The sequence below is a fragment of the Bidens hawaiensis genome, unplaced genomic scaffold, assembly GCF_021521415.1.
Source record: "Bidens hawaiensis isolate Kalapana, Puna unplaced genomic scaffold, B.hawaiensis_p1.1 tig00015906_1, whole genome shotgun sequence".
Taxonomy (NCBI): Eukaryota; Viridiplantae; Streptophyta; class Magnoliopsida; order Asterales; family Asteraceae; genus Bidens; species Bidens hawaiensis.
This window is the reverse complement of record NW_027492425.1, coordinates 257,885-268,251: the sequence shown is the minus strand read 5'-3', so window position 1 is coordinate 268,251 and position 10,367 is coordinate 257,885. Positions and strand designations below refer to the sequence as shown.

The 10,367-nt window shown below is 35.7% G+C and overlaps 1 long non-coding RNA gene and 1 pseudogene across 1 annotated transcript; both read left to right on the top strand.

Moving 5' to 3' along the window:
- Positions 1-1,453: 1,453 nt before the first annotated feature.
- On the top strand, positions 1,454-8,369 carry LOC143550025 (F-box/FBD/LRR-repeat protein At1g13570-like; annotated as a pseudogene).
- A 68-nt stretch (positions 8,370-8,437) lies between these two features.
- On the top strand, positions 8,438-9,479 carry LOC143550014 (uncharacterized). The gene is made up of 3 exons (XR_013138255.1): positions 8,438-8,533; positions 8,616-8,866; positions 8,976-9,479. It is a non-coding gene; the product is annotated as an uncharacterized LOC143550014 (long non-coding RNA).
- The last annotated feature ends 888 nt before the right edge of the window (positions 9,480-10,367 follow it).

Here is a 10,367-nt window from a genome sequence, read left to right as displayed (position 1 = left end):
CCGAGTGCACAAATGAAGCACCAGTTATGATTCCTAACTATGTCAATATCTTTTAAAGCTATGGGTGAAAGCATCTTAACAAACTAGACAATAATTACAAACTTATATATACTTGATTTCAATTGTAATTTGCTTTGGTTGGTCGATTAGCAAATGATCCTTAGTGCGTTGAGAGCTTCTTCCCTGATTTTTGTTGTATGTAAGCCTTACATTTAAAGAAGATAACTGGAGTGGGTAAACATGTGAATGGTATGTATCGCATGGGCATGGTAGTCAAAGAAAGAAACGCTAAGATGTCAAAGACAGACGCATAAGTTTGGGCACAAAAGATTGGGTCATGCCTCATACGCTATAAGTTATATCAAATTGATTTTTTAAGAATACATATTTTAACCTTAGAGACAATGTTGATGATGCTTGCAGTAATAAAGCTAAATTTACTCGTTTGTCTTTTCCAAAAAGTTGTATTAAAACTAATGCCAATTTTGATTTAATACAGCCACATGGGAATATATCGCAAACCTATTACCTCAAATGCTAGTTTCTTTTTGACAATTCTTGATGATTTTAGTAGGCGGTGTGGACTTATCTCATTAAACACAAAAGCGATACAAGTGAGTGTTTATTGAATTTCATCATAGGATGGGTGCTAACACAATTTGGGAAGCAAATTAAGAAGATACAACGTGATAACAGTGGAGAATTCACCTCAAACCGAATGATGTTCTTTTTTTTCCTCAAGAGAGAGTTTTGTTGGAAATAATATGTGCACACGATCCCCAACAAAACACAGTGCGCTAACTGATAATATCTTGAGATATTATTGGTTTATTATAATTATATTAATTGTATTATCTTGTAAACTTTATTTATCAGTTTGTTAGGTTTGTTAGACACATTTCCTATTTCACCTCTTGACTTTGTATTATATTAAGGGTTTTACCAAGTGAATAACGGATATTGAAATATTCCCACATCTCTCATGGTATCATCCTTTGCAGTTTGAAACTTTCATTCTGTCGCTATCCCTAATCCTACCATTAGACCTCTCAATTTTCCAGTCATGGCAGACCCAAAATCACAAGCCTTACACCCCATTTACACCATCATTAACATCCAAAATATGGTCCGCGTTCTTGATGGAGTGAAGGTCTCTTACTCCTAGGTAAAACTTTTCCAGCTCCTTTCCAGAGGCTACGATGTGTTGAGTCACATCAACGGTACGCCCCTGCCAAGACACATGCAGACTACCCCTCATGGATGAAGATCGATGTGGTGGTCCTCCAATAGATTTATGGGACCCTCTTTGATGACCTGCTTGTTCGGGTCCTTGACATGAGTCCACTTCTCTGGAGACTTGGAATCATGTCAATGGAATTTTCCTCAACAACAAGGGGTCACGAGCCGCTACTTTGGAACACGAGTTTACGAACTTATCTCTCAAAGCCAAGCCATGCCCTTACTTGAAGTTTACTGCCAAAGTCTCAAGGAACTCGCGGATCAATTTGTTGATGTTGATTCGCTAGTTACTGAACAACGACTAGTTCTTCAACTCGTATGTGGTCTTCCACCGGAGTATGATATTGTGGCCTCGTTTCTTAACCAAACTCTCCCATCATGGGAGAATATGTGTAGCATGTTGCAACCGGAGATGCTACGTTAGCATACTCGTGAGACACAAGTTCCAACACCCATTGTAGCAGCTGCAGTCAGTAACCGCCACCCAGCCATTGTTCCACGGGAAACCAATAACCGTGGGCCTACCCCTCCCCAACGTCGGCCCAATAACAAATCTGGTAAGCGTGAACACCCAAGAACGGGTAAACCCAACAATACACGTGGTTCAGGACCACTAACTCAGTCTCCTACGACCAACCCTATTGTCCAACCACCTCCATATCTGTATTGGCCCATTGCTCCTTATTAGTAGGGATGGTAAAGAAACCCGAACCCAATTGGAAAACCCGAAATCCGGCGTAAAAGGGACGGGTAATACCCGACCCATTAGGGTTTGGGATTAGTTTTAAAAATTTTTCACGGGTTTGGGATTTTTAATATACCCGATTACTTCGACCCGATTACCGATAGAATAAACCCATTTACCCGATTATATACCCGATGTACCCGATATAGATTATTATATTATAAATATACTATATTCCAAATAAATTATTTGTCAAAACTTGGTTATGTTAATTATTTGAGATATTTTATCTTTATGGTAACCATATTTGTAATCGATTAGTTATATTTTGTCAAAACCCGACGGATTTTGGGCCGGGTATACCCGACGGATATTTTATCAAAACCCGATTGAAAATCCGAAACCCGATGGGAAAACCTGAAACCCGGCGGGTTTGGGATGGACTTTAATAACCGGGTATGGGTTTGGGAATACCTAAACACGACCCAAACCCGACCCATTGCCATCCCTACTTATTAGCCCCGCCTTCGTGTTCGTTTCCAACTCAAGGATGGGCCCAACCATGGAAGCCCAAACAAGCTCATCGAAATAGTGGTAAACAGATCCGGCTCCTCTACAACTCAAGTGAACCTGGCCGAGTATGACCCAATGGAGCCCACTCAGAGTGCTGCTGCGTTTCAAACTATGACTATGGAACAACCAAATGACCTATGATCCAAGTAAACTCGATACTTTTTCCTCGTATTCACCAATATCGTCAATATTTGTAGGAAATGGCAACAAAATTACAATACTTGGATCGGGTACCGCCAATATCCAAACCGTATACTTTAAAATTTGTTCTTTTTAAACCCAATTTTAAAGAACCTTATTTATGTCTGACAATCTAATATTAACAATTGGAATCTTTTTAATTTGACCCATTTGGATTTTCTGTGAAGGATTTCAAGGATGGGACGATCCTGAGTCGTCAAAATAGTTCGGGTCACCTCTACCCGTTCACCAACAATAGTTCCATCACTACTGCTTGTTTTGCTTCCGCTTAAGAGTCTCCTTCATGGCACAACCGATTTGAAAACCCAGGTCAACCCGTCATGGGGTTTCTACATTTAAATAAATTTATTGCTTGAAATAAATAGTCATTTCCTTTTGTTTGTCATTCATGTCAATTGTCGAAACATATACAATTACCGTTTTCGGATTCAGTTTCTAATACTTTGGTGCCATTTGCTATTTTACAGAGTTTCTAATACTTTGGTGCCATTTGCTATTTTACAGGACCTCTCCTATTTCAAGTCATGCAGGATATACATATTATATGGTTTTGGTGAATGCTTTCACTTAATAGACATGGGTTTATCCTCTAATAATAAGTCTGAAACACTCACTAAATTTGCCCATTTTCATGCTTTTGTTCAAACCCAATTCAAAATGAAAATACAATCTTTCTAATATCATATGGGCGGGGAATAAATAATCACTCAATTATGTTTCTCATGCCCACGTACATCTCAACAAAACGGCAAATACGAACGGATGATTCACCGTCTAAACGAGATTACGTTTACATTATTAATTCATGCTTCACTCCCTTACACGTTTTGGGTTGAATCTCTTCACATGGCTTCTTATCTACATACTGTTCTTCCCACCCCACCTCTCCAAAATTGATCCCCAACATCCGCTCTATATCTTCGTGAACCAACTTATGAACACCCTCATGTGTTTGGTTGTGCGTGCTACCCAAACACTACGCGACCCATACCAACAAACTTGAACCTCGTACCTTCCTATGCATTTTCATCGGGTACCCAACAAGTTATTGTGGCTATCAATGCTTAGAAATTTCCACAGCAAAAATAATATATTCTCGGCACGTCACGTTTGATGAAAAAAAAGTTTCCATTTACAACCCCCTCCCATCATTCATTCATTGATCCATCTCCAACAGTCTTCACCCAACCATTATCATTCTCCCAAAGTCCAGCTATAAATCCACAAGCCAGCCCACCTAAACGGAACCTTAACAGCCCAAACATGCAATCTTCTCAAACCACACACCCTTCTACTTCACCAGCCCAGCTCTAAGGATGAGCAAAATCGGTACCGGTAACGATTGGTACCGGTACCGGTACCGGTACCGAAATCGGTACCGTCGGTACCAAATCGGTATCAAAATTTTAAGTTTCGGGATCGGTACAGTACCGATACGGTACGGTTCCGGTATTTCCCGATTTTTTATCTTCGGTACCGGTATAATCCCGGTACCGTCCCGGTACCGAACCGAATATTTCGGTACCGGTACCAAAGATTTGAGATTTTCGGGATCGGTATTTTCGGTACCGGTACCGTGCTCATCCCTAGTCAAGTATGTTTATAATGTGATTTCAAATTATATATGCCACCCATGTTAGAAATATTGAACCTATACACTATGGTAAAAAAATGTTTATTTTCATATTTGCTAACGATTAAAAAAAATAACTCCTATTGAATTTATTAGATTTGATGTGTTCGTGTTAACAATGACTCGGTTTGGGTTTAAATGGGGATATATGTAATTGTTGCTCATAAGAAGGGGATATATGTAAAAAGTTCTTTAATTAGTTCATTAAGGGTAAAATAGTCTTTCTATATGCTAATTTTAATGAAATGGGAAGATATGTAATATATGTGGTTTAGGAAGGAGAAATTTGTAATTGATTTTTAAGGGACAAGTAAATATGTAATAAATGAACTTAGGAAAGGGATATATGTAAATGCCAATGACTTTCAAAATGCAAATCCTTAATACATAGTAAACTTTCATGTAGTGCAATGGCTATTGATGTCGCCGCCGTGACCGCAAGTCCAATGAAGAAACGAGTTGTTAACTTAGGATCCAAAAGCTATAACTTTTTGTTGAAACTCCATGAACAAACCTACAAAAATACATATATACCCTTGTTAAGCTAAATTACAAAAATACTTAAAGTCCTTAAGTTCGATTATAATAATTGTATTAATTATGGTGTTGGTTACATATAGCCAATGCGTTACAATTTATACCTGATAAAGGGATCTCAAGTAGTTGATAAAACTTAGAAAACAAGAACCCGTGATCGTGTGGGCCTCACAATTTTCAAGCCCCGGAGGCGAATGCAGGGAACAATCACAATATGGCTTATATGATCATACAAGGTAACAATCATAAAAAGAAACGATCACAAAAGGTATCATCTCCTAAGTTCATGCGAGCCTTTTTACGATCCCATTAGTCTAAATATGCATCTTTACATAGAACTCCATACCCATTTAGGTAAACGGGTCGTGTGCGGGCCATGGTTTGGGTTTTATTGAGACGTTATATTAATTGTATAAAATAATAAATAGAAAGGGTTGTCAAAGCATAAAACAAGTTATGAAAAAATAAGCTATCAAAGTAGTATAAAATAAGATGTTGCTTGCTCTGCACTCATATTAACATTTGTAGCTCATGTTTCCATCATAACATAAATTGTATAAAAATGATGAAAACCAAATTGGGAACAAAAAGCAGTTTTATAATTTATCAAAACTAATACAAAAATAATTGCAATATAAAATATTTAAGAACATTAAAATATACTAAAAATTTTATGGCCTGGTCCAGTTTTAACATGGTTTGAAATTTATGAAGCCGACTGACCGAAAGAGAATACAAAAAACTGACCGCTAAACCAGAACCAACGACCGGTTTAGGTGGTTTCATCGTTTTAAACCGAACCATGAACATCGCGAATATGAATAAACATATAATTTTAAAATCGCTGTCACTGTATTGAAAAACACGTGGACTCATTTTGGTGGTCAACTTGATCAATAGCACAATATGATTTGAGATCATGCAGATTAGTGCAAAGCGAATTTAGCATTTTTATGGGGATTATTTGCAAGGGCAATATGGGCATTTGATATTCAAGTTTGACTAACTGTTGCAAATGGTTTAGTTGAAACTTCAAGTTTCGATGGTTCATTGAGTTTAGTTGAAACTTCAAGTTTGACTAACTGTTAGTTAAATAGTCAAAATTGGACTCTACCTTATCTAATTTGTTTTATACCAGGGGTAGTTTTGGAAATATAAAACATATTTTGGATTACAGAGTAGAACAAAATTGTTCAAGTAAACGGGTCGAAGCTCAAGATAAGAGTTGATTTGAGTTTCAAATTTCTATCATTCTTGGCTCAAAGTGCCATCATGGCTGTTTTCGGATATCGTGACAAAGTGATTTCGGGTAATTCTTGTGAAGAGTAATATTGTATTGGTTATTATGTTTCAAGGGGCAACTAGCTTATGTTTTGTTTGAATGTAATGTAGGCGTGATGGAACTAAAAAAGCTTTTGTGCGGTTGACTTCGGATTATGTGGCGTTGGATGTTGCTAACAAAATTGGAATCATCTAACCTAAAACTGCTTCAGCAAAAGATGTATTTTGATTTTTGACATTTATGTTACTTTTGTTGTCTTGAGTATTTTTCAAACTTTCTTATGTTTGATTAAAAGTTTTTATTGGATTATATTTTTTTATAGTTGTAGCTTTTGTATTGAAATTACATTTGTTTGTTACTTGAAGAGTTATGTTTGCATATTAGTGATATACTTAATAAACAAATAGCCGTACATATTACTTACATGTTGGATATTGATATGATGATTAATAAACAAACAACAATACTTGTTACATGTTTGTGAACTCAACTCTAAACATAATCCCAAATTAAATTTGTGATTATGATATGAACCCAATATTGACAAAATAATAGTTGTTATTTACTCCAAGTCACAAATTGATTTAACCAAAACACTAAAACCATCACTTTACCATTAATACCTAAACATATATCTACATGTTGAGTTCATATTTAAATTACATCAACGAACATTCGTGTCTTAGTTTACTTCGATAATATAACTCAAACGCGTATTAGTGCATTCTAGGAAAACACTTGAATGACCTTGTTAGTTCTAGCTGCAATAGTTAGTTTTTAGACACCCGTCGCAACCGCGGGCTCTCCTACTAGTAAGTATTAAGTACTATGTAATTCTTAGATGATAACAACAAATACAGTTGAAACTACAATAAACCCAAAAGCTACATTTAAACTCCAACTTAACTACAAACCCATGTAAGTTCAAAACAGGCTCGCAACAACAAACTAAATCTCAATCCAAAGAGCTTAACTATAAACTTAAACTCCCAGCCAATTAGTTTTTCTTTCTCGTACTTGGCTTTTAAAATAAAAAAATACCCTAGGTTCAAACTGGCCCCTCTCATTCTCTCACCTTCAGCTTTTGACGGTGTAATTAGTTCTCACCGTAGCCCATTGCCGGATTCTTTTCGCCATGGATTGCTCGCTTCTTCACCGTCGGCCTCGAACCCCTCTCACTTCTACCCCTAATTTTCACCATTCTAACCCTAGTAAGCTCCTGTATATTAATAGTTTATATGTTAATTCAAGTTGTATGTTAAATTGTGAATAGCTTAATGTATGTTAATAGTTACAAATTGTTAATTGAAAAACCTTACTGTATGTTACTAGTTTATATATTACTTTCAAAATTTAGCAATAATCATGTGTTGTGGGAAGACTTGATATGCATATGTAATTAACCGGACAAATAAAGCACCCAAGCTTGCACATGAAGATTTCATTAGCAACATGCCAGATATTCTGAATTGGTTGCCATTACAAGATGCGGTAAGGACTGGTATCTTGTCGAGAAACTGGAGGTTTAAGTGGAATATGCTTAGCCAACTCGTTATTGATGAGAACTTCTTTAAATTTCTTTCAAAAGGAAATACAAATAGTTATGGGAGCGTTATAAGTATGATGCTTCTTCATCTTAATGGTTCCATAACAAAGTGTGTCCTCCACAACAACAAACTGACTGATGAATATATTTGTAACTGGATTTTGTTCTTGTCAAGAAAAGGAATTAAGGACCTCACTCTTGTGCAATACTTGGGTGCAAGACCATTAAATTTGCCTATCCATCTTTTTTCTTGTTTAAAGTTAGAACGTCTTAAACTTCATTTTTGTTGTTTCAATCCTCCACCTAGTTTAGTTTTTATGGTTTTCCAAATCTATTGAGCTTAGAGTTGTCTTTTGGTGGAGAAAAGAGTGAACTTGGGAAGTTTATTAGTATGTGCCCCTTGCTTGAGAATTTGAAATTGAATTATTCCGGCAAAGTAAAACTAGTTGAGATTGCAAACCTTAAAAATCTCAAAATATTATCTTTGTCCTTGCGTGAACGTGACATTACAACGACAATAAGTTCGAACAATATCTTTGAGCTTCTGGGTTCTCTTCCAAAACTTCAAGAGCTTTTTTTGAAACTTGATTTCAAGGTAATTAATGCTAAGCTGTGTCATATAAGTTTAATTTATAGCCTCATTATTTTTTTTCATTCCACGTTTTACAGCTGATAGAAGATGGTGCTAGAAAGAAGTTCTCCACCTCCTTTCTCTCCTTCAAGACTCTTCGATTATTTAGAATAGATTTAGGCAATCGCATAAATTTATCATTTGCTTTTGAGTTGATTTGGAGCTCGCCGAATCTACAAAACCTTGAGATCCATGTAATTCCATGTGTACGTTTCAATCTTACTGTTTGTTGTGTAATCTCATAGTTATATAGTTGCGCATTTGAACACTAGTTGGTTATTCTTGCAGGTTTCTAACACATTACCAATACCAGAGGTGGAATACAACAAAACGGCGCTTCAAAGCGTGGTGCTTGCAGGTTGTTTTGCAGGTTCAGAGAATGAAATGTGTTTGATAAAGTACTTACTCGCATGTTCTCCTTTCTTAAAAAGTATTCTTATTCGTCCCAGCGGGGCTCTAGCACCTTGTGCTCAGTTGATGATTACCATGAAGTTATTGAAGCTCCCTCGAGCCTCCACTGTAGCTCAAATTGATTTCGAGTATTAGTTCTTTTTAACTTATTTATTGTTGTTGCTGTTATGTGACTTTTTTTAGTACTAGTTAGTTTCTGTACTAACCCCCACAATTTTTTTAATATTTTTATTTCAGAGGTATACTTTAATACAATGGGGGCGGTTTGCAGCTTCAAAGTTCGGTGTTTAAAGATTTGAAAGGTTCAATGAATGAAGTATACTTGATTAGGGATTTACATGCATGCTCCTGTTTTCTGAAAAAAAACTTGTTATTCACTCCCTCTCGTCTGCAGAGTCTGACGAGAAGTTTTTGTTTGCTGTGAAGTTGTTGAAGCTCCAACGAACCTACCCGGATGTTGATATCAATCTATATTAGTTTTAGGTCTTTTAAACTTATCTTTTATGAATTTATGAGCTCATTGTGTAAGGAGAAATGAACACGTGTTTGTTAGTCTAGTATGAATTAAGGTGATGTTTGGTTTCTTAGTTTGGACATTTTGCAAATATTGGATTGCTTGTGTGGCACTGGATGTTTTTGATGTTTCGTGTCGTACTCGTGTTTGAAGTAGTCTTGCTGTGTTATTGATGATGTTTTTTTAATGTTGATGAAAGATGTCTGTTCTGCTTATACAGAGCACTAGATTGAGAGTTCGGGTTTAGGGTTTAGGTTTTCGGGTTTAAGGTTTATGTTTTCGGGTTTAGGGTTTGTTTTGTAAAAGATAAAGAGGTAAAATAAGGATATTATAAATATATATACTATTAAAATTAAAGAAAAGATATATTAAATATTTACAAAATTAATACTAAAAAAATAAATTAATATTAATACTTGATAGTTTTTAATTTGATATATGTAGTGGAGATTATTAAGTGAAAAAAATGTTATAGGGACTAATATGTATATAAAGAATGCTATGAGGTAATAGTAATTAATCTAATAACTTTAGGGGGTGTATATTTAGTAAAAATGTTATAAGAGGGGGTACGTTTAGCAACACCCTATCAATATATAACATGTCTTGTTTATTTCCAAAATTATGTTAAATTTTATGTTACAAGTTTTTAATCATTCTCACTTTACTCTAATAAGAAAGTGACGCACCGGACTAGCTGGCATAGCGTTAGCCGATTCTTTTGTGACACTTACAATAATGAAAGGTCACACACAATCTAATCAAACATGAGTTAATACAAAACACTTAATTAACGGTCTTCGTATAGGCTAAAAGAAGAGAAGTTAGCTTAGCTGACATATATACGACCTAGTAATGACTTGTTATATCTTCTAGCACGACTGAAACTGGTTAGTATTACAGCTTTGATCAGAACCACTTTGCTTCACATGTTCTTACTTAAGAACTTCCAACATTCGCTTAAACTCAGATTAAAAGTGTTTGGTATGGTAATATGATGATTTGTAATAAGTACTTGAGTAAGGAATAAATCCTTTTGGAGTTTTCTAGAATGCTAAAGCGAGCACTCTTTTTTTTCTCTTTATTATCCACTTTTGAAAAAAAAAAGAGTGGGT